We start from the raw sequence: 26,041 nt of genomic DNA, 5'->3' as shown, positions 1-26,041 counted from the left end.
AACGCAGATAAAATGACTAAGTACATGGTAACAAAAGTGAACCTTGAGGTTATTAATAACAAACTGCTTTAGATCAGAATAAAAATAATGAGTAATTGTATTTCAATAAAACAAACATATAGAATATTTTACATGATACAAAAGATAGCAGCTAGAGAAGACATACTAAAATTCAGAAGCAAAGAGAGACACTGACAGATCTACTGGTCCAGTATCTAACTGGTGCAGTAACTAGGATCTTTAACACGATCCTTCTGGAATGGCAATTGCCATGAAGACAAACCCCTGCGTAGCAAGACCATCTGAAGGGCTCCATCCTGCAGGCAACTCTCTCTACAAGGACTGGATGACCCTGAGCAGAACAAAAGCTTCCCGGGGAACCAAAGAGACCGCCAGAGCAGAGCAGCCAGGGAACAAACTGTTTGCAGGATAGTAGTGTAGCAACACATCAGCAATACGGTCTGCAAGTTGAGTGAGAAATTTGAAGATTTAGGGAAGAATTAGATCAGTTTTAGACAGGCCAGTTTACCAGCAGGAAAGATCCCCAACAGTAAGATCATAAACTGTGGAGTAGATCTTTTTGTTGTTTTTTTTTCTTTTAATGGAAGCAGTGGTAGTTAAGACATCTGAAGGAAGCCTGAACAAAAACATCAGTCCTTCTAGGGAGCACCCTTGAATCAGATTACGGATACAAAAAAAGACAATTAAGGACCGCTGCCAAGACTCATACAAATACTGGCTCAAGCCTGTAGTTACCTAAAACTTGTTCTTCAGTCAATCACTGAAAATACAGCTCTGCAAGCAATGGAAACAACAGGAACCTCACCCAACAAACCACTGAACAAAAACTGAAGAAGTTAACATCAAGGTAATTACCAGTCAGAATATAAGGTCCTGTACATTACAGAGTAAGATAGGTGTTTACTGTTCAAGGTGCCTAGTCTGTTAAATGACAGAGATACTGACTTACAAAGCCATGTGAAAGAAAGAAAAAAGATGGATTTCTCTTAGTGGAAAAATGACTGAATAAAATAAGCAAATAGATCAGGGACATTAATAGTCAGATTCTTTTAATAGTCAATTAATAGTTGATAATTGTCTCACAATCAGTGCATGTTTCTTAAAGGTTTTCTTTCTCAACCATATGGTACAGAACAAAGCATATATAAAACTTATATGACAAAGCACAGAATTTTAAAATCATCCTAAATTCAAACCTTGTGATGATCACAAAGAAAATCTTTAGCTGACTATTTTGCCACAGAGGAGAAGGGAAAAAAAGTTTCTAACGAATCCATCAAGATAGCTGTCCAATACTGGGCTTGCCATTTGCAGTCTTTCTAAATCATACACAAGATCCGTTGCAGCATTTAAAGGCTTTGTGCCAAAAAAACCAAAACAAAACAAAAATTAAAAAAACAAACAACAACAAAAAAAACAAACAAAAACAAACCACACCAACAAAACCAACCAACCAAAAAAAACCCTTAGTTTTATCAGGCTATCAAAACTCCAGATGAGTCTCCAAAGACTTGCATTCCTTCCTTAAGAAAGCTGTAAGACTAATGGAAAAAGAATATTACTCAAAACTTACATACTTACACTTCAGCTAAAGATGTAAATGAACAGCTAACAAGCTCCAGGACTTTATACCAGCAACAGTTCTAGCTATAAGCTTACTGAAACTTTACAAAACAGCAACAATCTGTCCTTCCATCACATTTACCTTATCAATATAAGAGATAAATACAAATACTATGGAAAAATACTATGGAATGCTGTCACAGATAGAAACTGCATTTTTTAAAAGGGTTGGAAAATAAAAACTTGCATAGAATTCAAGAAGGAAAAACAAGTAAATATTGCACAGATAATTAATATGGCCAGGTTTGGAGAACACTAAATAATTCTTACTACCTGAAAATCTGATAAAAGTAATATCCCACCTTCATTAAAGGAATCATTCAGACTGCAAACTCTTTGTCCTTTGTTTCAAAAAGAAAAGCCAAATATTCATTAATTTCTAGGGATTAAATACATTCCCCTAATCTCAGCCTTGCAATGGCAACAGTATTGTTTGGTTTATTTTTTCTCACAAACTGTCATTAAAACTAAGACGAGAGGAATGGCTCTTCCCAGGACTGCCAACAGCAGCACCCATGATGTGCAGAAACAGAATCACAGAACCTCAATTTATGTCATGTTTATCTTTTGCCCAGAAAGAAATTCAGTCTTATTAGTGAATTGGTAAAAAAAAAAGAAACATAAACACTGCTAAAATGCTGAGCTTACATGACTATGGGAATTTTGAGGAGGGGAAAGAAGTAGGAAAGAAAGGGTAGATAAAAGAAACAGGCACAAAGAAACGGGTTACTGTTCTTCCTTCTAACATGAACTAATTGCATATTGGGTAAGGATAATCCCCTGTGACATTCCATGCGTTCAAAGGTCAAGACTTTTGCTTTTCAGCTGTCCCCATCAAATCTTATTCCCTGAAGAAAGCAGCTTGAAGCTGCCCCATAGCCTGCATACTCTCAGATTTGGGGGTTAAGCACTGCAGCTCTGCACAGCGTAATTACTGCACCAGGCTCCACCAATACAGCCGTCAAAGCTGAGCAGTGCAACAGTACGCTTCAGCAAGAAGCACAACAGCTTCTAGAGGTTACTCTGGCTATTCCAAAATACCAGAAAAGTGGCATTAACACAGCTGCATTCGCTGTATTAACATTTGAAGGGCTCATTTCACCTATGCTGCTGTGTGATCTAACGTAAAAGCAGATTTCCTCCCTCTCAAAGCATTCAGAGCATCGATGGGGGACAAGCCTGGCCCCACAGAAAACACCCACCCCCTGTCACTGTGCCCAGTTACAGAGGAACCACTCCAGCTGCTGCACCACGTATTAAAAACTTTTCCCTAACTCAGAACTACATATACATAAGGTAGAATCCTCAGGACAAGGAGCTGGATCCTTGGTATTCCTCCCTGCAGTCCCCCACAGCATGCGGAATCTGATTAAACTTCCTCAACAGGAGGATACTAAATAAACACTGTAAATTAAACAAAACTATGCTGATGATCTAGTTGCAATTACTTCCAATTGATTTGAGTCTTTATTGTCCCCTCAAGCTTCAAACTTCATAGATAAAAAAAAAAAGATCAGGCCTTACTGGAAGAATACCAAAGAAGGAGTTAGGAAACTTTCTTTAAACACATTCAAAAGTAACCAGACTAGCTTGTCCTCCTGACAAACTTCCAAATAAATTTAGCCTGTAAATCTAACGAAAAAAAATAGGCTATTCCAGGATTTGTCATAAGCAAGCAAGTTAATGCTTAGAATAAATTAAATCATTGGTTAACAGACACACACAAAACCTATAAATTGCTGCAGCGTATTTTATTTCACAGAAGTCAGACAGTGCCAGAAGACTTGAGGCAACTTTTACCCAGCTGATACTGTGCAATCCAGCTCTCGGGCATTTCAGCCTTTCCCAAGTTGAGCCAAATTCTCACTTGATTGCAAGAGGAAACACATGCACCCGAATGCAGTGGGGTTGCTTACTGCAATGCAAGTATTCTATGGGAAAACAAAAGCATAAATTCTTATTCCACTCCTGCAGGAATTCCTCTGCAGAAAAATCCTGGAGTTACTCACAGATTTTTAAACATCCTCTTAGATCCTGTCATGTATTATCAGGTTGCCCTTATAATTAATTTTCATATATTAATTTCATTAGGCTCCAAGGGCCAGAGCTGTTATTCTGATTAACTTCCTCTTCCCTGTCTCCAAATCACATTTTCCTTGCCAAGCTGGAACCAAGCTCAGATCACCATTCTCTCAAACTCATTCTCCTTCGAGGTTAGCCCAGAACTGCCAAAGATACAAGCCTTTAAAACTTCCAGAAGCATTTCACATTTAACATAGCTACCATTTTCCCTTCATAGCATACACCCAAGCTTCATTTCCAATCTTAGGGTGCTTTTAAGTAGAAAGAACATTGTTTAGGTTGGAAGGGGCATTTTGTTTTGACAAAAGCAGGCAGAAAAGTAGAACACAGATTCCTTTTCAGAATTTTTTCTATTGAGTTATGTTTACACTAAAATAAAAATTCTTCCGTCTGGAAGGACAGACATAATTTAATCCTGCAGCTATAATATCCTCATAGCACACTGATTTTGCACAAAACCCAAATCCAGAGATAAAGGAGTATACTTAGCTCTTCTTGTTGTTTTCTTTACATGACACTGGGAGGGAAAAACGTAGTTGTTACTTAGATCCATCTATTGCAGTACACACTCGAACAAGTCACCATCTCTACAGATAACTACTTCAGCTTTAATTAGGTTACTTTTTGCCTGTGTATTAGCTGTTCTCATCAGACTGCTTATTTTCCACTTGAAGTACTTTAAATAACACAAAATACGCATTTTCAAACATTACTCTCACTTTTAAGGAAAGGGAATCTGAAGGAAAATTTGGTAGTTTTACCTACTGCCTAAATAAATTTTACCAACAGATCTAAGGGAGTCAAAGCAAATACTTGATTAAGAACAACACTGCATTCAGCTTTAATGTTTTCACATACATGTCTGAATTTTCTTGAATATATAGACTTGTTTGGTTTTGTTTTGAATCACAGGAAAATGAAAAGTCTACAATTTGGTTCCAGAAAAAGAAAACGCTTCTGAATTCCATCTTCTCATCATATGTACAAACACATACATACATGCTATTCCATCACAATGGTGAGCTAATTTTCCAGTCATTCGCTTGTAGCATGCCACTATTAGTCCCGAGCTCCCCTCCATCATGTATTTCTCTTCATTCAGGAGGACAGGAATGGCTTTCCCTGTGTCAGGTTTTCTCAAGCAAGGAACTACCATCAACCGTCATTTGCTCGCCCATTGCTTCAAATGATCCTTGAAGTGTTTATTACAACTATAAACTGCTCCAATGATTTCTCTGGTACCTTAATGTGCAGCCACTGTACACGCAATTAAGGGAGAAATGCTCATGTTCAAGGTATTGCCCAACTGATAATTTCTTAGTTCAGAATCTGAAATAGTCTTTGAGTTGCACTTAAAAAGCTGGACACAACTGGAGGTAAAATTCATGCAGATATCCTGCTCTCACACCATCGCTTTGGCACTTCCTTGGACAAAAACACCCTGTTTCACGGCCATGGGAAGCACTTCCAGATAACTGTGGGAAAGTGTGCTTGGTGTCAATGTGCCCAAGGTTTCTTATAAAGATTGTACTTTCTGGACAGGCTTCATGAGTGCTAGGTCTGCTTCCTCCCCACTAAAAGCCACCACGCAAATGTGCTCACACCTGGTGACCAAGAGAGCTACTCAAAATTGATTTCCACCCAACTGACACTCTTCCCTCAGCCAGCTGCTGCATGGCTCGCTCCACCACCCATCTCCTCTCCTGCCAGCCTTCCCAACCCCTCCACAGTGTCCTAATTACTCACTGCTAATTAGCCGGCACGAAACCACTGTTGCTTTGAGCAGTACCTACGTGACTGCCCAGCCAACACACGTGCTGACCGGGCAGCTGCAGATGACCTCCAGCAACAGCTGCAGCGATCTGTGTCTCTCCTCCATCTAGCACTTACTTTTAATTAAGCTTCATTGCTTGTCTAATACGGTTGAAGGTGCCTAACAGTTTACAAACATGAAGCCAGAGAATAGTCAGAAACAAAGAGGCAGTGTTACCATTCAAGACTTAATTGTAAATAATATTATAAAAAAAAGAAGTCGAGATGGAAAAACCTGCCCCACAAAATTACCAACTGCAATTTCTCTCCTACAGTTCCATTTAGAAGTTCTTCTCTTAGAAGTTCATTTCCAACTCACTGGTTTTAGGCAAAAAGATCCTATATATTTGGAATTGAGTAATTTGTCACTACCTCAAAATTCAAATATTATTAGTAAAGGCAGAGCTGTGAGCAGCGCTTAATTAGAATGTCTTTTAAAACCTTCTTTATATTCAAATGGCAGAGTCACTTGCCCTTCTCTCCACTGCAATACTATCACACCATCTGCTTTGTCTTTGTTTTATTTATTTATTTGCTATTGAGGCACTTTTGAGGATATTTTCTGCTAGCTTCAGGTTCAGCATTTATTGACTGTACATTCTAGGTATTTTCTATTTTTTCTTGTTTTATATTCTTTTTCACTGTTTTTACTATTTTGTTTTTCATAGTACTGAAAATTATGCTCAGCGTTTCAAAGGACACCAGGAAAAATGGTGCTCTGCACCAAAACATTAAACAGTTCTATTTTCCACATTACACCGGTTAATTCAGCTGAACTGTACAAAATGGGTAATGAACAACACAGGTTGTTACAATGGCACAGCAATACAGTTGATCTCCCTACATGCACATTCTGATGCTTCTGTTTAAAATGCAGGAAAACTACTGAATATTTAGTATGTTAAAGGTAAGCATTAATGGTTTCAGATCTTATAAACACAGTGCTAAACAGAGATTTTTCAGGAGGAATTTCTACAAGATAGGAGATGAGGTCTTCAAATAAAAAGACCAAAACTTACCTCCAAGGAGGCTAATCTTATAGATTCACACAAAAAAGTGTAACTTCTACAGTGCACTGAGACTACTTTGTACATAAAGTTATACAAACTGTTAATTGTCCAAAAGGTACAGCAAGTGAATTCTCCCTCATTGTCCCTTTAATGTATTTCTTAGTGTTAAGAACCTGAATACTAACCACTCCCTGAAAAACAGGAAACTCCTGAGAAAAAAAATACAACAACTTTTGTAGATTCTTACTTTTACAAGAGATGTACCTCGCTTTCTAGCCTTGATGTTTGAAAAAAATCATCTCAGGAGGGACAAACGAAACAAACCATACTTTTCCTTAATCTGAAAAAGACACTACTGTTACACACCACAGCAAGGGCTGGCCAGAGCCTTTTCAGTTGTGATCGCTGTTATTGCAATCATAAGACTGGAGAGAATAAACAAAACACAGACAAATCAGTTTCATTTCACTTTGACGGTAAACCAGAAGCAGCAGCAAACTCCAAGATAATTCAAGAAACGAGAGAGACACAAATGAAAGAACAGGAAAGAAAAATCCTCCAGCCCCAAAAGACACCCCATTCTCCCGTCCCATAACTGCAGGAAGACCAGGGTGACCAGGGAAACACTGCAAGTCTGTCTGATACCTTCTGTGCTCCCAGAGCCTGGGAATGATGGGAAGCCTTGTTCCAACCCAATAGCGATATGACCACGTTCCTTTTTTTCCTCTTAAAACTTGTTTTTGAGATTTATTTTCACTTATTTACTAATGCAATGGAAAACACCTCCTATATAAGCAGCATGAAAGCCTGCTCGGCATTCCTGCCTCTCTTTGTGCGAGGCTGTTTTAAACCCACCTCGTAATTAAAAAAGTCAACTACCAAAGCCATACCTGCCATTTTATATAATTTAATAGCAACCTTGCCCTCCCCTGAACTTTCAGGCCAAAATCTATGCCATACAAACCTGCCGAACAGGAAGCCTAATTATTCTAACATGTGCAACCGAAGCGATAGGGAGTTTCACAGTAAAACTGATAAGGAGAGACATAAAAGACTAATGAGCAGCCTGCTGGTGCTCCATCACTGGGCTAGCAAAGGTCTCTGCAGAACACCTTTAGTATTGTTCAGGAGGAGACAGAGGCTGGGACGTGTCCAAAAATAACGTTCAGAGATGGAAGAAATGAACACACAATGTCTGTAGCTCAAGTACTTCATCCAAGCACAGAAAAAAATTATTTGAGAGAATGCAACCAACAGAAAAATGCACAATGAGGAGTAGAAAGAGCCAATTAAATGCACACAGGTTACTGAGCAGCTAGACCCTTTGTGCCAAATTTGGTATTTGAATAACTTGACAAATGTCTTCTTGACTTGTACCTCTGGTGCAGATGGCTGAAAATTAGGGTCCCTGATTAAGGAGATGTAGTTGTCTGTATTAATAGTGACCAGCAATCAAACAACTGGTCCTGCAATAACCAGGAGTGAAAGCTGCAGAAAGGCCAATGGTGGCCAGCAGAAGCAGCAGCTCCACACCAGAGAAGGAAACAGCCAACAGGATCTTCTCTTGCCAATTACTGTTATAATAGGTTTGCAGTTTAACAGCAACTCATCTTTTGACCTACAAAAATCTGTGCTCCTCCCTAGCAATGTTTTGTGCAAGACAACCCAGGTACCTGACCAGCTTGTCTCAGAGGCAGTGATCCCATTTCCTCTATGTATATGGAGCACATCACCTGCACTCACAGCCTTGTTTCAAGCAGGGATGGTTGCTAATAATGTCTCTATTCAAGAAGTCATAGCTGTTCTGCAAAGTTGCCCCTATGATACTTTTCCAGTAGTAGAATACCTTTTGTATTATAGAAATAGATGCTTTGGGAAGATCTATAACTCAGGGGAGAAGGGCAAGTTCCCCTTTGGTTGCACAGCTTATGCCTTTCTGTTGTTAACATACCCAGCGAGTGAAAGAGCTTCAAAGGGCAACCTAAAGAGCCTTACAAGATAGTAGAATCACATGTCAAATTGGAGTGTAATAGCCTCTAAACCTACTTTCATTATGGAAAATGCAGTCACCCCGCAAAGTCCACGCCATTACTTTGGCCACCCAAGTCAACATACTTGGAATGAAACTGGGATTGAAATAATTGTTAACATCACTACTCATTTGAGAAATTTTGTATCACGGGCCAGCAACTTCCAGCACTGATGCCAAGGTAGCAAAAAAACCCCCTTATTTTAATGGCAAGCAGCAGAGCACTGCATGGGCAGGGCACCACCAGTAAGTAAGGGAACCAGCAACGCTGCCTCAGAGACACAGTCTCCCACCTTTCAGTGGGCTTTACTACACCCAATTTATAACCTAGGAAAGAAAACACAGCCTGGAAACATCATCTTTGCCTTATACTAAAATACCATCCAACCCCTTGCAAGTATTCCTCATGACTAGTAACAAAGGTGTATTGTACAGAAATCTCCTACTGTAAACCTCAGTGTCCTGATTCCATGGCTTGAGAAAGTTTTTTCCTCCATTTTATAGAGTGACACAAAAATGGATTTTACTGTACAGACTTTACTACAGAACATTCAAGGATACATTACAAAAATCACAGTTCCCTCAGAGAGCAACAGAAAACAGAACTTTAGCACCTCCATGAACTTATCCAACAAAGCTTCATTTTATTTGAGAACTAACAGACCCACCATTCTTTTTTCCTTTAAGTCTTTTCTGACAACCAAACATTAAAAATAATTTCCACCATTCATATTTCTAGACCAAAAAAAAAAGAAAAAAGTAGTTTCATACCCAGTGTCTCAAATCCCCCAAAAGACATACCGTATTTTCACTTCTCATAATATTTAATCAAGTCCCCATCATTACAGTCAAGGCTAAAAAGCTCATCACACTGCAACTGATTTTACAGATAGTGCCTACATTCAATACAGACTGACCTAATTGTCTGATTCGCCTACATTTCTGCAGGCCAAATTTACTGACATTTTGCACAAATTCAAAGCTGGCTGAGCCTGATGACCTTTTATACCTCTGACTTCTGTGCCTTTACAACCAGAAAAGCAAGTCAGCCCTTTACTCTCACTAATTCAGCAGCCCATCTGTAAGCTATAAACTTCACCATCTACTCAGTACCTTACCAGTCAGAAAAGTAGAATACTTAAAAAAAACCCCACCAAAACAAACAACAACAAAAACCCCACACAAACAAAAAACTCAAACAAAACAACAAAATAAAAAACCAAACTAAAAACCCAAAACAACAACAAAAAACAAACACACACACACATGCAAAAAACCAACTTTCAACCCAAACCATGAAATTAAGTCTGGATTAAGTCTGGAAAGGCCCTTTTAAGATAAACATGCCGATTTCTAAAAGAAGCAGCAGAAAAAACAGGGTAAGTTGGTGCACCCAAATTCAATAAACAGAATTTTTATCATGCTTTCCTAAAAAAAGACAATATAAAATAAGGACGCTGGCACAGACAACCAGCATGAAAAAATAATTACCAAAAAAACCCAACCAAACAAAAAAAACAAACTAGAAAACAAACCCAGCAAGTATAGTCCCTATCACTAGCATCTCAGCATGGTATATAAAAAGTATATTGCATATATATTGATTCTGCAATAGAATGCAACCAAAACATACATAGAGGTTTAAATGAAGAAAACATCCACTAGAACTTCATTTTAGTATATAAACAGGTTTTGCAACGCAATCCTACAGCTGCAAAAAATACTTCCTAATTATGAGCATAAGTTTAAAAAAAATTAGTCAGTTCTACTGAAGTGAAGTTCTGGATCCAGATCTCTGCTGCAGTCAGCAAGAAGCAGATCTGTGTTTCCCCAAGCGAAGCAGACGGGAAGATGAGGTCAGAGCACTGACCTGCACTTCAAATTCCGGTCTCAAGAGAGACGGATGACCATTAACAACCAGTAAAGATGCGATGTCATTCTCTGGACAGTTTTCCACCTTGCAAAACCTGAGGGGACGCAGCCAGCAATGTGCACGTGATTCCCTAGCCCACTGTCAGCCCTGAAGTTTCTCTGCCCATCAGCCAGCTTTCCACAGCAAACGCTGTGAAAAGAACATGGTCCCACGGACCACCTTCCCCAGCTTCGTGCCCTGGCAGATCCCAGTTTGGGAGTCACTGCACCAGTCAGTCCCTTTTAGAAATCCATGCCCAAGAGCAAGCCAGTGATTTAATGCAAAGATATTTCAAACCAGAGAAGCATTTATTTTGCTTATCTCCATCACAAAGCACACACCATCTGAAAAGCTGCCAGCACTAGCAGCCTCATATTCATCAGTGTCAAGAATTCTCATATTTTTTAAAAAGAGATGCTAATTTTCATCGTATATTAATTTCTTAAGTGGAAGTTTGGATTTCTTCCTAAGACAAATTAATCTAAAATCAGAAGAGGATAATGTACCAAATATCTTTATAAATTCAGAATTCTCTATCTGAATTTTAATACAGAAATACATCTCCTAATGCAAGTCTTTCTCCTTTTTCAAACCATCATTTAGAGCAGTGTTTTCCATTTGGTCATTTATCACCTGCAATTTTCTTTCAAAAAGTTTGTTTACAAGTAGCATGTTTTAAGATATTGATTACACAATGACTAATGAACTGTCTCAGCCGGGGGGGTTGAGGAGGAAAGGATTTCCAATTTGAAGCCCAGCCATTAAATAAAAGTCAGGCTTTGGTATTACGCATTCAATCTCCTACCAACTTTTGACATTTTGAAGTCCCGTGTTACTGTGTGTTCAACATTCTGCCCACTTGCCTAGTTTATTTTGTTTGTTCAGGAAAACAGAGTGCAGAAGGAAAAAAACAAACAACACACTATTTAATCAGTGTGCTATACACAAGATACAGCAAAAAAACGAGCAAAGAAATACAGCTTTCCAACCCCTTCCCATGATGATGACAATTGGCCTCACTACCAATGATCCCTTCCACAGCTACATTTGAACTTAAGTCTGTGAGGATAAAAGAACTTACAGTGAGTTTGGGCTCATATAGCGATGTCTAAGCTTTCAAAAATAGTTGCCGTTAATTCAGTGTATTACACACAACCCTGCATCTTTGCTATTTACAAAGGAAAGAAAAGAGATTCAACCTAATGCTAGAGTAATGAGAGCAATCGAAGAGAATGAAGCACCAAATTAGAAAGCAAAAAACATTAACCGGGATCCCTGAGCCACAAGGCTGTTAAAACTCAGCACCCGACGCTTCTGATACTGGGGAAGGAAGGGGGAACAGGGAACAACAAGGTCTCACCTGGCAGCATCAACAGCCCAGTCCTCACACACTCAGAGCTCACCAGCCAGGTACATCTCAGGGTAACTACAAGCCCCAGGATGCAACACACACACAATTCCCATCCCATTCCATCAGCCAGCGCAGAGTTTCGAGACCCTGGCAGGTCTGACACGTGAGGCTCAGCTAAGAGGATTTTGTACCTTCTTGGTACGCGGGAACATTTCTAAAAGGCTCAGATCCGCTGATCAGGTAGATACCACAATTCTCACAGAAACAAGTGGGGAAAGGGGATATCTGAATTCAGAACAAAGTTCGGGGCTCTTCTTAACTGGACTGCTTCAGGATTTTATTTTTGTTGGCTTGATTCCAACATCAGCTGCTTGCTGCAAAAATATATTCTAGAAGCAACACAAGGAGCAAGAGTCAAAGTATCTGAGCAATACAGAGAATAAAACAGCTGAGCGATAACTGTTCCTTTAGAGCAATCATCTTTCCGCTCTCCAGGGACAAATCTCTTTGAAGGAAACCCTGGTAAGAAGGCTGTGACCGAAAAAGATACGCTACGCATTTCATTTATTTCATGCCAGCAATCAAGCAAATCCAGCAACTTTAAAAAACAACTTCAAAGAGTTTGTGTGTACTTTACAGAAAAAAAAAAAAAAGCCACCAAATCACAACAGGTAAGGCCTACTCCGCACAAGCTCCCACTTTTAAAACGAACTTCTGTTTACTCAAAACGTTCCCCGGCGGTTCATGCAGGTTTGAGGCCCATCATACTGCGGAGCGGGAAACACTCGGGTTTGAAAGTGGCGAACTTTCCAGCTGGGGCAGAGGCGTCGAGAGCGCCAGGCCGGAGCGGAGCCTGTGAAGGCGGCGGGAGCACCGGGCAGTGCGGCCGCCAACAGCCGCTCCGGGCCCCCGGGGGGCGGTACCGGCCGGGACCGAGCGGGGACCCCGCGCCCACACCCACCGCTCCCCAGGCCGGCCCCCCGAGCTGCCCTAGGCTCGCACGGCCCCCCGGAGCGGCACCTCTCCGCCGGCTGCCGGCCTGGGCTAAACCTTTCCCCGGGCCAACGGGGACAGCCGTCCCTCAAAGTCCACCCGTCACCGAGCGTTCCCTCAGGGCTCCCGCCCCGCCGCAGGGACGTCCGGGGCCGTCCCGCCCGCCGCCGGACAAGCACCGCGGGGACGCCCCGTCGCCGGGGCCGGGTCACACCGCGGGGGGTGAAACAAAAGGCACCAAGTTGAACGCCCGCCCTCGCTGCCGCTCGGACTGCGCCCGCCCGCGGTGGCCGGAGGGAAGCGGGGGGCGGCAGGCGGTCTGGGCGCTGCTCGGCGCGGTGCCTCCCCACGGACTACCCGCACTAATGGGATTAAGCGGGGCTGAGCGGCGCCCGCGGGGTGTCTGCCGGGCAGCGCGGCCCTCCGGCTGTCACCGCCCGGGGAGGGGGCGGCAGTGCCGGGGGAGGCGCGGGCGTTGCTCCCGGTCGCCCGGCTCCCTCACACCCTCGCCGCTCCGCGGGCGGGTCCCGCCGTCTGCCCCGCAACCCTCGCCGCGGTGCCCGGCGGGGCGGGCACCACCCGCTGCCGCTGCCGCTCCCGCCCGGCCCCATTGTTTGCCATGCTGCCCTTACCGTGTGCGGGGATGGGGCTGCCCGGGCTCCCGCGGGCTCTCCTCGCTGCGGCTGGTGCAGGGGCAGTCGCGCTTGGCCGCCGGAGGTCCGAGCCATTAAAAGCTCCACGGGGAGGAGGAGGAGAAGGCGGCGGCAGGAGCGGTGGCGGAGGGAGGAGGACAGCGGGGGGCTCGCAGGAGCAGGGTCGCCATGTCCGGCTTTGCAACGGAGGGAGCCCACCGGGCCGGGCGCTGGGGAGAAGAGGCGCAGGCGGCGACAGAGGTGTGGAGGGGTCCCGCTGCCGCCTGCAGACCGGGGGAGCGGGAACTGGACGCAGCTCACCGCGCTGCCGCGGCTGCACCTCCCCTAACCCTGCCCCCTCCCGGAGGGGGAGCCGGCGGCGGGAGGAGGCGGCCGAGAGCCCCCTCCAGCGTTCACAGGCAGCAGCTCGCCTCGGCGGTGGAGGGGAGCGGCGTGCCCGCCCGCCTCGGCGCTGCCGCCCGGCCGTAGGTACCCGGGCAGCCCCTCGGGGTAGGGGAGGAGGAGCAGTGACCACCACCCTGCGCCGGTGCGGTGCTGCGGGGCTCCAGGTATCCCCCTTCTCCTCCTCCTCTTCCCGGCCACCAGAAGGGGCGGGCAGCGCCCAGTTGGCTGTGGCGTGAGGGAAGGGTTAAAGCGGCCTGAGGGACGGAGGGCGGCTCCGAGGGGGCGGTGGGGCCTCCCTTCCCGCCCGGAGCTGCTGCTTTGGGGGTGGGGGAGCAGAGGCCCTGCGCCCCTTTCTGTGGATTTTGGGGACCATCCGACCTAGGTGCCCTCAGGGGCACCCCGTTCCCCGCTGACCTTGGACGAGGAATTGGTTTCCTCGCCGGCAGCTGAGAGACTGATCAACTGGGTGCCCAGTTTAGGAGAAACCAGGAATCGCTTCAAGGGGTTTCTGCAAACCCCTTGACACCCCAGGTTTTCTGCTTCAGGAGGAGGCTTCAGGGATCAGCAGAAAGCAGAGCAATGCTTGTTTTATCAAGAGATGTCCCTCCACGGTTGTCACGCTCCAAATGCTTGCCTGAGAAACCAGAGGACTGGGTGTATGGGTAGTGTGTTCACATTCATGGTTACTATTAATAGTTAGTAGCCCGTATTTTCTTCCTCATTAGACAGCCACAGATCACAGTACTGTAAAATTAAACAAGTAGTAGTAACCCGGGCTTCCAGGGCCATCTCTAAAAACAATCTCTACTCCAGTGTCCAAGTACAAAGGAAACCACGAGGCACAGGCCAGGGCTGGGGATCTGCCTTTTCCAGAGATCTTGCACATTCCCTCAGAGAAGATTTGGAGCTATAGCAAAAAGGCTGTCACACCTAGGACCAGCATAGTTGTCTGCCTACAGCAGCTCTTAAAGCACTGCTAACCATTTGCATAACTTAAGTGTTAGGGTGTGCATCTCTGAGCTTTTTCCAGTGTTTTACCCAATGTTTTTTTTCAGGAAGAAGACTGAGTGGTGCACACAAATGTGTGATGCAGAGGAGACAGATGCGTCAGGTCTTTGAGGTTCTCTCAGTGACCCAGGAGGGAGCAGTAAACTTTGTGTGTATTTATGAAGTAACCCACCAGAGTACCTAGCATTTAAAGATCATTTGAGGAGCCCAACTACTATCTCTATTTTTTAATCACTGTAGGGAAGAGAAATTAGATGTGAATGCTGTAAGTATTTTTTTGTCTAAGCCTTGGCCTTGCTTAATCTCTAAAAGACAAAGTCGTCTGCTGTCAACAGCAACGCCTCTAAGTACAAACACCTCACTACCAATACCTCAATGCATATGCCAGCCAACCCTGTGAGATGAAGAGAACTTCATTTCTTTGGTCAGCCCTGGAACCTTAACTGAAGTACATATGTTACTGACTGAAAGGCTGAAAATTACCTTTAGGTATTAATACTTGATAAGATACTAATTATTGTTATTTTCGCCTAGACTTTTTCTACACAAAATGCAGTCTGTCTATAGAAGATAAAGAGGAAAGATTACGTTCTCATTCTGATAGAATAGAATAGAATAGAATAGAATAGAATAGAATAGAATAGAATAGAATAGAATAGAATAGAATAGAATAGAATAGAATAGAATAGAATAGAATAGAATAGAAATCATTTTGCTTGGAAGGGACCTACAAGGACCACCTAGTTCAACTGCCTGACCATATGGACTGTGGTTAAAAACACATAGTAAATGTTATTACCCGGTTCCAAATACTTACATTGGCAGCAGCTTTAATTGCTAGTTAAGGTGCAGTTAGGGTAAGAGCAGCACTGCAAGGGTCAATTGTAGCATTTAGAATTTCCTGGTGCTTTTTATGTACACTTCCAGATCACTAATGCCTCATTCACACCTAACAAAAGAGTTGTTGTAATCTACATCAAAGGAGTGAGGTCATCTTCAATGCCTTCCAAGTTTGAATGACCTTGAAACATTTCTCAGTACTGAACAGAAGTTAACAGGTTGCCCTGCAGCTACTGATCATTTAGTACTGAGCTCCAAAAAGCAACAGTGAAATACTGTCTTGAATGGTATACTTACTGAAGCATCAAAGATTATAATATGTTGGTTATTTCTCCAGGAACCAGGGACAAGCTTGCATGTGTTTATTTATTTAACCGTTTGATTCTTGAACCTACTGAAGGTATCCAGGACAACTAGGGACTGACATCTGTAATAAAAAGACTTCTTTAGCATCCCTAGATGTTTATCTATTTGGTTATAAAGTCATCTTTCACCCATCCATTCCCATTGATGCTCTCTACAATTCTTAAACAGCAATTTTTCTCGAAAATGGATTTCTCTCTTGTAAATTACACACCACAGCAACTTTCATTCTTCTGATGTGATTGCTGAGAAAAACACTCATTGCTGCTGCTAGTTTCCTGTAGTATGCAGGGTTACATTTCTTCCCTGTTGAATGAGATGTGGAATTTGTTGGCACATCGAATAAACATGGGAATTTGAGAGAAACAGCAATTGTTTTTGAAAACTTGCTGAAATAAGAAATATAGTTCTAGTTAGTTCATGTTTCTGAAAGAAAACAGATAAGCTTTGTCTGCATCCACTGACAAAGAAGAGAAGGGCTGGAACTGGATTTGAGATTAGGCAAGACCAAGCTGGCATGATCATTCATTTTGGCCTTACCTGATAAGGGAGAACCCAAGGGAAAGGAAGGGAAGGAGAGAAATATGTTAAAAGGGTTCTGATGTCCTGAGAGACTGCCTCTCTGCGCCTTCAGCCTTTTTCCCAGTTAGGAAAGAAAAAGCAATATATACAATGGAATGCAAATATGGACCACTGGAAAGCCTTCATTTCTTACAACTCTCATATGCCGAGATGATTGGTGGTTATTGTTTCACTGACGTGTTCTCGTATTTGTTGTGGGGTTCCAGACGGTACACATGTATGCAGGCAGTTGTGGAGAGTACCTGCAAATTCACATTTTCACCTGCCATGTGGTAACCCTGTGCTTCATCAGACTAAATTATTGTACTCAAAACCCAAGTATGCTAAGTTCTTTGGTCTGGTTTACGCTAAGGTCAGACTCAATTCTTCTGCGGCCCTTTTGGCCTTAACATTAATACCACTTCTCTAAGCTATTTTAAAGTATGTGTTGAGTTCAATTTTTTTCTGTATTTTATTAAGACAAGAAGCTAAGATGCTGCTCAAATCAAAATCTGTGTATTTCAGCTGTGTCTTTTGTCCAGTAATTCTTTTTCGTAAAACATTCCACAGATGTTTTCCCTGGAGCCTGAAATTTTGTTTCAAAGACCCTTTCACCAAATACTTCAGTGCTAGATTTATCAGTTTGTTCTTGTATAAATGTATTTTGGGGCTGAATCTTGCAAACCTGCAGCATTTGATTAGTCAGTTTTAGGCTCTTTCTCCTATGCCTTCATGTTAATTTGTGTTAATTCATCCATTTCTGCTAATTTCAGTGAAAGAGCGTGGCAGAATTATCCAGCCAGTTCTTTCAGGATCATTTCACCATTATTTTTATTACATATTTCATAGCATACATGTTTCCCACCATTTCAGTGCCTTTTGTTTGCAATATATTTTTATTCTTCTCAAAATATTATTACAGTCATCAGTTGTTCAGGATATCATACCACTAGCTCTTCTGGTAACGTTACTAATGTTGAACTAATATGTCTTTCTTGCTTCTCCATCAGAACACACCACCAAACCATAGCCAGAAGCACTAGTAATTAACATTTTTCATAATAGTGTATAACACTAGCAATAGACCATGGCTTAACTTTTGAGGGAATAAACAAAGAAAAAACCCAAATATTTAGCCAGTTAGCAAAGGAGTCCATTTCCATTCTCAAACTTCAAGATTTCCATGCGAGAGAAATGCTCAACCATTGAAAAGAAGCTATTTAAGCACTTAGAGCCAGCTAATTAACAGATTTCATTTACTGCCTGTTCAAAGTGTCTGATACGAATTGAGAGCCTTTTAAAGCTATATGTAAAAGTTTCCCAAGTCCTTAAAAATTTGTATAAAGAGAGCTTTTGCAAATGAAGCTGTTGGAACAATCTCCTCTCGGTAACCTCAGTACTAACACTGACATCACCTCTGTTACGTGTCGTCATATTTACTGTGTATTGTCCAATGCGTTTACCTGCTCCAGAGTTAATGCATTTGTTACGTTAGCTGTGTATCTGTGCTAAGACGATCACCAGCACAATAGTGAATGGATGAATCATCCTCAAAGCTTCAGAGCTAAAAAGTTGACTTGAAAGTCATGACCAATTTATACTCCTCAAAACTACATAGATTGCATTGGCTGAGACTTCTTTCATGCTTGCTTTTTCCCTTCTGCAAACCCAAGGAGGGAAGAAAAAAAAAAAGGCTCATTTTTAAAATGACACTGAAGATTCCAAAGCATTAATTAATGAACAAAATTGTCAGCTACTGCATGGTAAATGAAAACACTAATAATAATTTATTGTCATAATCTATAAAATCATCATTTATCAAATTACAAATATCAGAACCTTCAAGAAAATAGAAGCCAAGGAAAAATACAGAGGTTATAAAAAAATAAAACTAACATCTTTTGCTATTCATATTCAGGTTTCTCCTACAATCCATTTTCATCTTTTCTCCTGAAAGAAAGGAAAAAGAAGACTGAATAAAAGGACAAAATATGTATTCTATGCCAGTATTTCCATCAGAAACAATATACCTCTTCTGTCATGGTGAGGAGAGAGAAATTATAATGGAAAGAGAAAATATTTCCAGCTATGAAAAGATTTCACATGTTGAGTAGCAAATAAAAATAACACTAAAAAAGAGCTGCCTTCTTCAGCAAGTGCCATCGAGCCTGAGGTGCAAGAAGCAGCGTGTTGGGCAGGAATGAAAGCTTGTGGTCTCCTTGTTGAATGTGGCTTTTAGGAAACAACCAACCAACCACGTTAATCTTTCAATACTACTTTTGAGAAGAAAGCTAAACATGTTGTTTGAAATAGAATTTAGAGTTTAGGGTAGAACTCCCAACAGCATAGTTAATTCTCTTTCAGTGTTAGTGGTATTGTCCTTTTGGAAAAAACAGCAAACTGTTTATGTGATGAAAAAATAATATATACTTTCCAGGAGCACAGTGCAATAAATTAATTACATTATTTTGAGACCATTTAACACTGTGACAAGGAACCATTTAAGTAGCTGGACTGATGTAAGCAAATATGGTTCTAAACCAGTAAAAATGCCGTTTCTGCACCCCCTCAGATTTTATACCGTGAGTAAACACAGCTTAAAAGAGTCCCCTTGCAAATATGAAAATGAGAAGAATATACAACATTAAACATGGCGTTTAGCATTATCAGACTTAAAGATCCCCAAGAAAATAATAACCCTCTTGGTCTCCTCTCCCCCCCACTCCCCTGCCAAAATTTTTGCTGTGACCTCCTGCAGGGGAACACATCTGGAACACATCAGTGTGGTTGAATAAGTCCTGCTGGGATAATCCCCACTTTAAAGGGGTGGTGGGGGAACCTTATCTGGTGCTCTGTCACGTTCAGCATCTCCCTGGGGTCCTTTCTAACTTCACGCTGGATGATAGACATTTCATTTTTACAGCGGCTGGTTACAACAGGTGCCTTAATTACTGTCATCTCCATTGTCATATTCTTCTGTTTTAATTTTTAGAACATCTAAATCTGGCTAGAGGGAGCAACTGTAAAACCTGTCAAAGCAAACATCAATTCAGCAGACGATTTTGCTGTTTCAGAATGCAGCCGCTGAAATTAGCCCGTTCCTAAATGTCAGAGCAGAAGCCGGGTCTTCTAAGGGTGGTATTATAATTTATTTGCTTCCCAAATGAGAAACATAGCAGAATGAAGAGAAACAAGACTGTCTATTTTCTATCTGGGTTTAATATCATTAATGAAATTCCTTCTTCAAAAGATATCTGTGAAACTTTCTGTTCAGAAAGTGAAAGGTGTTAAATAATTTACAGAAACAATATTTCACTGTAGAAAGCTTAGGAAGATTTGCATAATTTACATTTAATAAAATCAAGTAATCAGATGATTAGAGACTTGAAAAGCATTTATTTTCCTGCTTGTTATCTTTTATCCACTGCAGTTATTTTTCTCAGAAATAAAATTTTAATGAATTAAAACAAAACGACTGCTCTAAAAAGTAGAATTTAGGCTAAAAAATTATGAAGCATCATCTCCATTTTACTGATGATAAAAAATTGTCCACAATGACATAGTCTACCTTCTGCTGTAGTCTCCTTTCAAATCAGGACAGAAAATTTTCCTTAAAGGTCAAGTAGATTAAGTCTGCAATTTTTCTCTCATCAGCTCCCATCAACTCGCCGATGATGATGCGCGGAACTGTTGGTTGTGTCCTTCCCCAGCCTGAGCTGGTCTGTCCCTGTAGAAGATGCCACTTCACCTCTTCTACGTCTGGAGCAACTTGGGCTTTGCCTGTGAGTTTGATGTGTGAGTGCTGGATGCTCTCCTGTTTCCCAGGTTCTGATGCTGAGAGATGGACAGGGAACAGTTTTTCTTTACAGTCTCTTAATTTTCTGAGATGCAGGGTACAGGCGAAGGTGGTATGAGTTTTTCTCATGCCCAGTTTTTTCCACCTAATATTCTTCTTAATAATAATTATTAATATTATTATAATTCATAATAATTACTACTGCTTCCAATTAGATACTTTTTCCACCATACTTACAAGAAAATTGTTATTAGTATTTTTTAATGTTTCCTGCGTGTCCCATATGTCTGCATTCCCTTCAGCATTATGGTGTTCCGTAGTCTTTCAGTTTATGGTACAGTTTTCTACTTTATAAATATTTTAAATGTGAGTCACTGTTTGCTCTGATGATGAAACAGAGAGCAATCACTTCTGGTTTATCAGTAATCTTTGGGATACATTTGTCTTTTAAAAAAATATTTTCTGTAGTGATCATTTGCTATTTGCAGTAGAACAAAAAAGAAAAAAAAAAGAAAAATAATCTTACTTTTTTAAATATTAGATTTCAAAATGAACATGGGCTTCATATATAACTGGATTGAATTTACTCTGCTGAAATAGGACAGACTTAACCAGAATAGTTCCTCGGAAATATTTAAAAGCACCAGGAGTTTTAATAATAGTCTGTACTAAATTTAACTGGTTCTTTATCATAAAGATGCTTATCACCTCATGCTTTTAAATTCTGAAATACATTCTTTTCTTTGATATTTCCAGTTGTTTCATCACCACCTGTTTAGTTTGTTCCCTCCACAGTCTCTCCACAGTTGCTGACCACGCTGAGCATTGCACATCTGTACTGTGCTGAACCTTAATCTTAATCCCTCTTTCCTGCCATAACCTGTGCTCCTAAAGAGGCAGGTTGGTAACAAAGGAGCTGCAGTTCTCATAAAACTGCTCGAATATTAAAATGGTTTAATCTTCTACTGTGGAAATCCAGAGAGTCTCACTGCGTGCCTTACTTTCTACTGCACTTTGATCCTTTTATGTAAGTTACTGAAATTCAGCATTTCAGATTTGCCGCGTTTGAATACCTGAAAAATCCATTAGCTCCTTCGAAACAGTGCAGAGAAAAAAGGATAGAACATTTTATTATGTTTTTATTTGATGTTTGTATTTCTCCTTTGTCTTTTATTTCGAATTCACATAACTCTCCACAAAGCGATTCCTGTTCTAGTCGATCCTGTATGACCTGGGTGAAGAATTATCTGTATCTCACAAAGCCCTGCGGAAACACAGCGAGGAGATTCAGGTCTGTATGAACAAAAGCAGGGAGGTAAAAAGCAAGGAGAGGAATGCTATAATGGGGGATGCGTACAAATGGCCACGGGAAGCCTGATCAGAGAACCCGGTGTCTAACAGGAGATACCGTAAGGGAGCCTGAGGGAAAGGATACAAGAAATGAGACAAATGTGGAGAGATCCTTTCCCTAGCCTGCTCTCCCAGCTTCTGACAGCCGACGATTTATGGACTTCTTAAATAAGTAGTTTCCTCATGAGCACCTGTCGCGGGGAGTAATTTGGGGTTCTGCTTGCTGTAGAACAATGTTTGGATTTCTTAAAAAGAAGCGCGACCTTACAGAGTTTGGTGGCGGGTTTGCTCTATTATTTACTACGTGGGGGAGATATACCAAACCAAATGTCACTTACCTTCTTTCCAGGTCCGTGTATCTGCTCACGAAGCAAACCTTCAGGCATCTTCTCTCCCTGAGGACTGTTCACTCCAGGGGCTGTGTTTTGAAGCAAACTCTCAGGTGAGGCATATATCCATCACGATGCAAACAGTCAGGGTTCTTCTTCCCCTGATAACCGTTCGCTCCGGAGCCTGTACTTAGAGCTCCAAAGGCAAACTTTCAGGGGAGACCCCTAACTGCATGCAAAGTAGACTTTCAGGAAACAAAATTTTCAGAATAAAAAAAAAATGGAGTAAAATAGCAAAAGGGCTGGTTCAAGCTGAGTACTTGCGCAGAGGTGCACCTGAGCATAGGAAACTACAAACTTCTATATCTTTACACACTATTCACACCAAAATCCAGTCCAATAGCAATATTTCACCACCAGGTTCCTTGCTCCCCATTGGGCCCTTTTTTCCTGACTCCACATGGGCCTCTGTTTCGTTTAGTTGTTTTGGTCCATATCCTTGAAGGTGCCATTTTGCCTGGATAAATCCTTTCTTCTCAGCAAAGTGCAAAAATAGGCCCCACTTTATGGATGTCTGTGATGTCTCTGCATTAGCCTTGGTTCGTTGTTCTCCCAGTCAGTTCCATTTTTCCCAGCAAAATGCAAGCTAGGCTTTATCTTGCAGGCATTTAGTGTAGTCTGCAGGTTGCTTTTGGCAAACACGAGCTTAAAAATTCAGCAAATCTAGTCTACTAAGTAACATGAATCAAAGAATATATTAAAAAAACCATACACCCTTATATTTCTAAATAATCTGTTGCATTTGTTGTGCATCTACTTAAGCTAAATGACTAATATTGAACCTGAATTGGACTCATCCACTGACCTGTGAGTAGTAAAACCATTGCCATACAGCTCACTCATTTAGCAGGGGGAGCTCAAAGTGGGCTCATCCAGGCTGCCATATTTATAGAATGAAGTGTTTGACTTGTAGTCAAATTGCATACAGTAGGAAAAGTCTGCACGAGACTCCCTGCACCCACAACTCATCAGTGTTCAACACTGTTCCGCTTCCCTGTGGGTCTCCCGAAAGGAGTTCTTGGCCCAGCTGCAGCCCAGGCCTTTACCTCCTTTGTAGCCTGGACCAAGCTGCTGCTGGTTTGGCTGGGAGGGGAGGTCGAGTGCACCCATCACAGCACTTTGCTTATTAACCTACCCACCTACCCTTAAATAATTGGTCTCTTTTTTTTTTTTTTTTGACTTCCAGACACATCCATCAGAATTGTAGCCTCATCTGGGTGTTCCCGCTCCGGCAGGGGAATTGGACTAGATAATCTTTTGAAGTCCCTTCTAATCCCTAACATTCTGTGATTCTGTGAAATTAGTCTCATGCTTTAATTGCAGCGTATGAAAAAATATTTCCTGTTGGTTTTAAACATCCCGTTTAACACTTTATTTGGGTAGCATTTGATCTTGTGTTAGAAGAAACAGTGAATTGTTCCCTATTCACCTCCTCCCCTACTTTCACGACCATGTAGATGCCTGTCCTACTCCCCCTGGAGTTGTCGTCTTTTCCCAGTCTGAAGAACCCCAGCCTCCTTAATTTCCCCTCAGATGTTTGCACTGCATACTTCTTAAAATTCTCTCCTCTTCCTCCGCCTTTCCAGGTCTGCTCTACCCCTTTTTCTGGCACTTGCATCGGGACTGTGCCCAAAGCCAAGGCAGGTGCGCACGGACGTTTGCACAGAACAGCCCTGGCAGTGGTAACTGCAGCACCTGCTGCTCAACCCCCTCCTTCGGAAGGAAGAGGAATTCTTACAGGGAAAACCAGCCTAAAGTCATTCAGCATCGCCTTTTTTTCAACCAAAGCAAACATTCTCTCTTCCACCATAATTACGGTATTACCAGAGAAATTTAGGATTTCAGGGAAAATTAATTATGATTTTTCTTTAGATGACCTGATAAAAGCTTGCTAGCATTTTTAAGTTAGGGATGGCATTTCAACATAAGGGCAAGAGAAACTCTTTAGTTGTCCGTGTCTCACAGTTAATACATGAAGTCCATGTGATTTGTTATCAAGAAGTTCATTTTTTAAATTTGAATTTTCAATATACTTTGCATGAAGAAAAACATTGGCAGCTGTGTTAAAGAAGAAAAATAAACAAAACACACCAGCTGAAACCAGGATGTCTTTTCTACAGGACTGGCAAGGGACTCAGATTCCAGCAAACCAAACACTACAGACAAGATGGCTAAAAAATGAGGCAGGGCAAAAATGATGTACTGCACCTATATTAGGACCTATAAAACACTATTAAATGTTTGTTTAGAAAACAGAAGTTACAGTGGGCACCTACTCAAGAGTTCTGTTTTATGCTCAGGCATAAGAGTGATGAGTGGGGTCCAATTCTCAGCAACTTGGCGGTTTAGGCTGGGCCATTTTATATAGTGCTTGTTTGTTTGGGGTTTGTTGTTGGTTTCTCTTCCCCTCCCCCCCAAGGATAATAAATATTACATGAAAAGATTTTAATAGCAATGAGGGCAAATGATTACTCCATCTTCTCAGAGTTCATATATTTTTTTTTCCTTGCAGTTATCCATTTTCACCTTTCCACTTGAGATATACTTTCTTACCACGCTCTGCTACCTCCAGCAATATCTTAAAGCTTTTACTCATTTTAAGGACAGGAATCCACGCTTTTTTTCTGTTAATGCAGAGCCTCAGGAGCTCATCCACACAGCTGCCATTCTTTTTCACTTGTTCCCATAGACTGACAGGCAATGAAACTAATTTTCTCCTCGCCCTGCAGATGAGAAGCGGTGGCAGGTTCCAAAGACAGACTTTGTAGAAGCAAGGAGAAAGTTGCTATGGCTGTTTCATTCCACAATGAGATTTTTATTTATGGGCATGTATGTTAATTGGACTTTTTAATGATGGGAGGAACGGAGATAGGGATACCTGGTTAGACCCGTATAGATTAAACACTCCCTGTGTCTGTATTTCCTTTCTCTAGGGTTTGCGATAGGCAGTTTTCCAGACAAACTACCAGCTCTGTGCACATTTCCAGTAAATGTAAATTACAGTTTAACACTCTGCCTATAAAATGGTCCTGCTAAGAAACACCCTCCAAAAAACCTGCAAAGTACCAAACTTCCCCAATACAAGTGCATGGCTTTCAAATATTCAATTCTATCATCTCCATCTACTGGCCAGAACAAACTTGAACTGGTGAAATAGAACCACTGCATCCACACACTTCTTCATGCTAAATTTTGACAAGCATCCATTTTAGCAATTTTGATTTTCAGTTTTGTTTTTGTTTTCCAGAAATACCAACTCCTAAACAGACAAAACTCCGCAGTACAAATGCCTCTTGATATTTTAGTCTCAGATGGTGATGTTGCGCAATTTCACTTCAAGTAATTCAGGCAACGTTAACTTCCTCAATTCAAGATGTTGTGTTATAGTTTGTTTGGTTTTGTGTTGTTTTTTTTGTTTCTTTCAGGTCTGAATACAAAACGTGCGCTTTATTCCAAGCTTTTTTAGTTGGAAAATTAGCATTAGTTTTTAAGAACACCTCAAGATAGGACCGTGCAGTTATTAAAGAACACCATTTTGTTAACAGCATGTATTACATGAAAAATCGTACTTCAGATATATTTAAAATACAATTCTGTTGTAAAAAACAAATTCTCTTAAAAAACTAATTCTGTTGTTACTTTAGAAAAAGAACAGTCACACATTTAATGCAGAAATAGTAAGTGGAAGAAAAATCCGCCTTTTTTCCTCCTTCCCATGCTCAAAAGGCACTGGCCATCTGCAACAGGTAGTGACCAGTGGTAATGATGTTGGCAAAATGAGACAATTAACGACTTTTTGAGCAAAACTGACTGCAGTTAAACTTGTAATTCCAGTCAGTCACCGCTGTCTCGGGAATACTTCAC

At 41.4% G+C, this 26,041-nt stretch overlaps 1 protein-coding gene and 1 long non-coding RNA gene across 6 annotated transcripts in view; one reads left to right on the top strand and one right to left on the bottom strand.

Moving 5' to 3' along the window:
- Window positions 1–13,827, bottom strand: part of FARP1 (FERM, ARH/RhoGEF and pleckstrin domain protein 1) — a 221,329-nt gene extending 207,502 nt beyond the window's left edge. For 3 of the 5 annotated variants that reach the window (XM_065829735.2, XM_065829736.2, XM_065829737.2), the window contains exon 1: window positions 13,466–13,826. The gene's annotated coding sequence lies outside the window, so the exon portion shown is untranslated. Of the gene's footprint in view, window positions 1–13,465 lie in introns of all 5 variants that reach the window. The other 2 variants (XM_071806878.1, XM_065829734.2) reach the window with 2 other exon arrangements.
- On the top strand, window positions 13,825–25,799 carry LOC136097380 (uncharacterized). The gene is made up of 5 exons (XR_010650777.2): window positions 13,825–14,034; window positions 20,297–20,424; window positions 21,640–21,729; window positions 22,138–22,230; window positions 23,764–25,799. It is a non-coding gene; the product is annotated as an uncharacterized lncRNA (long non-coding RNA).
- The last annotated feature ends 242 nt before the right edge of the window (window positions 25,800–26,041 follow it).

Source organism: Patagioenas fasciata, chromosome 1 (assembly GCF_037038585.1).
Source record: "Patagioenas fasciata isolate bPatFas1 chromosome 1, bPatFas1.hap1, whole genome shotgun sequence".
Taxonomy (NCBI): Eukaryota; Metazoa; Chordata; class Aves; order Columbiformes; family Columbidae; genus Patagioenas; species Patagioenas fasciata.
This window is presented reverse-complemented; position numbering and strand designations above follow the sequence as displayed.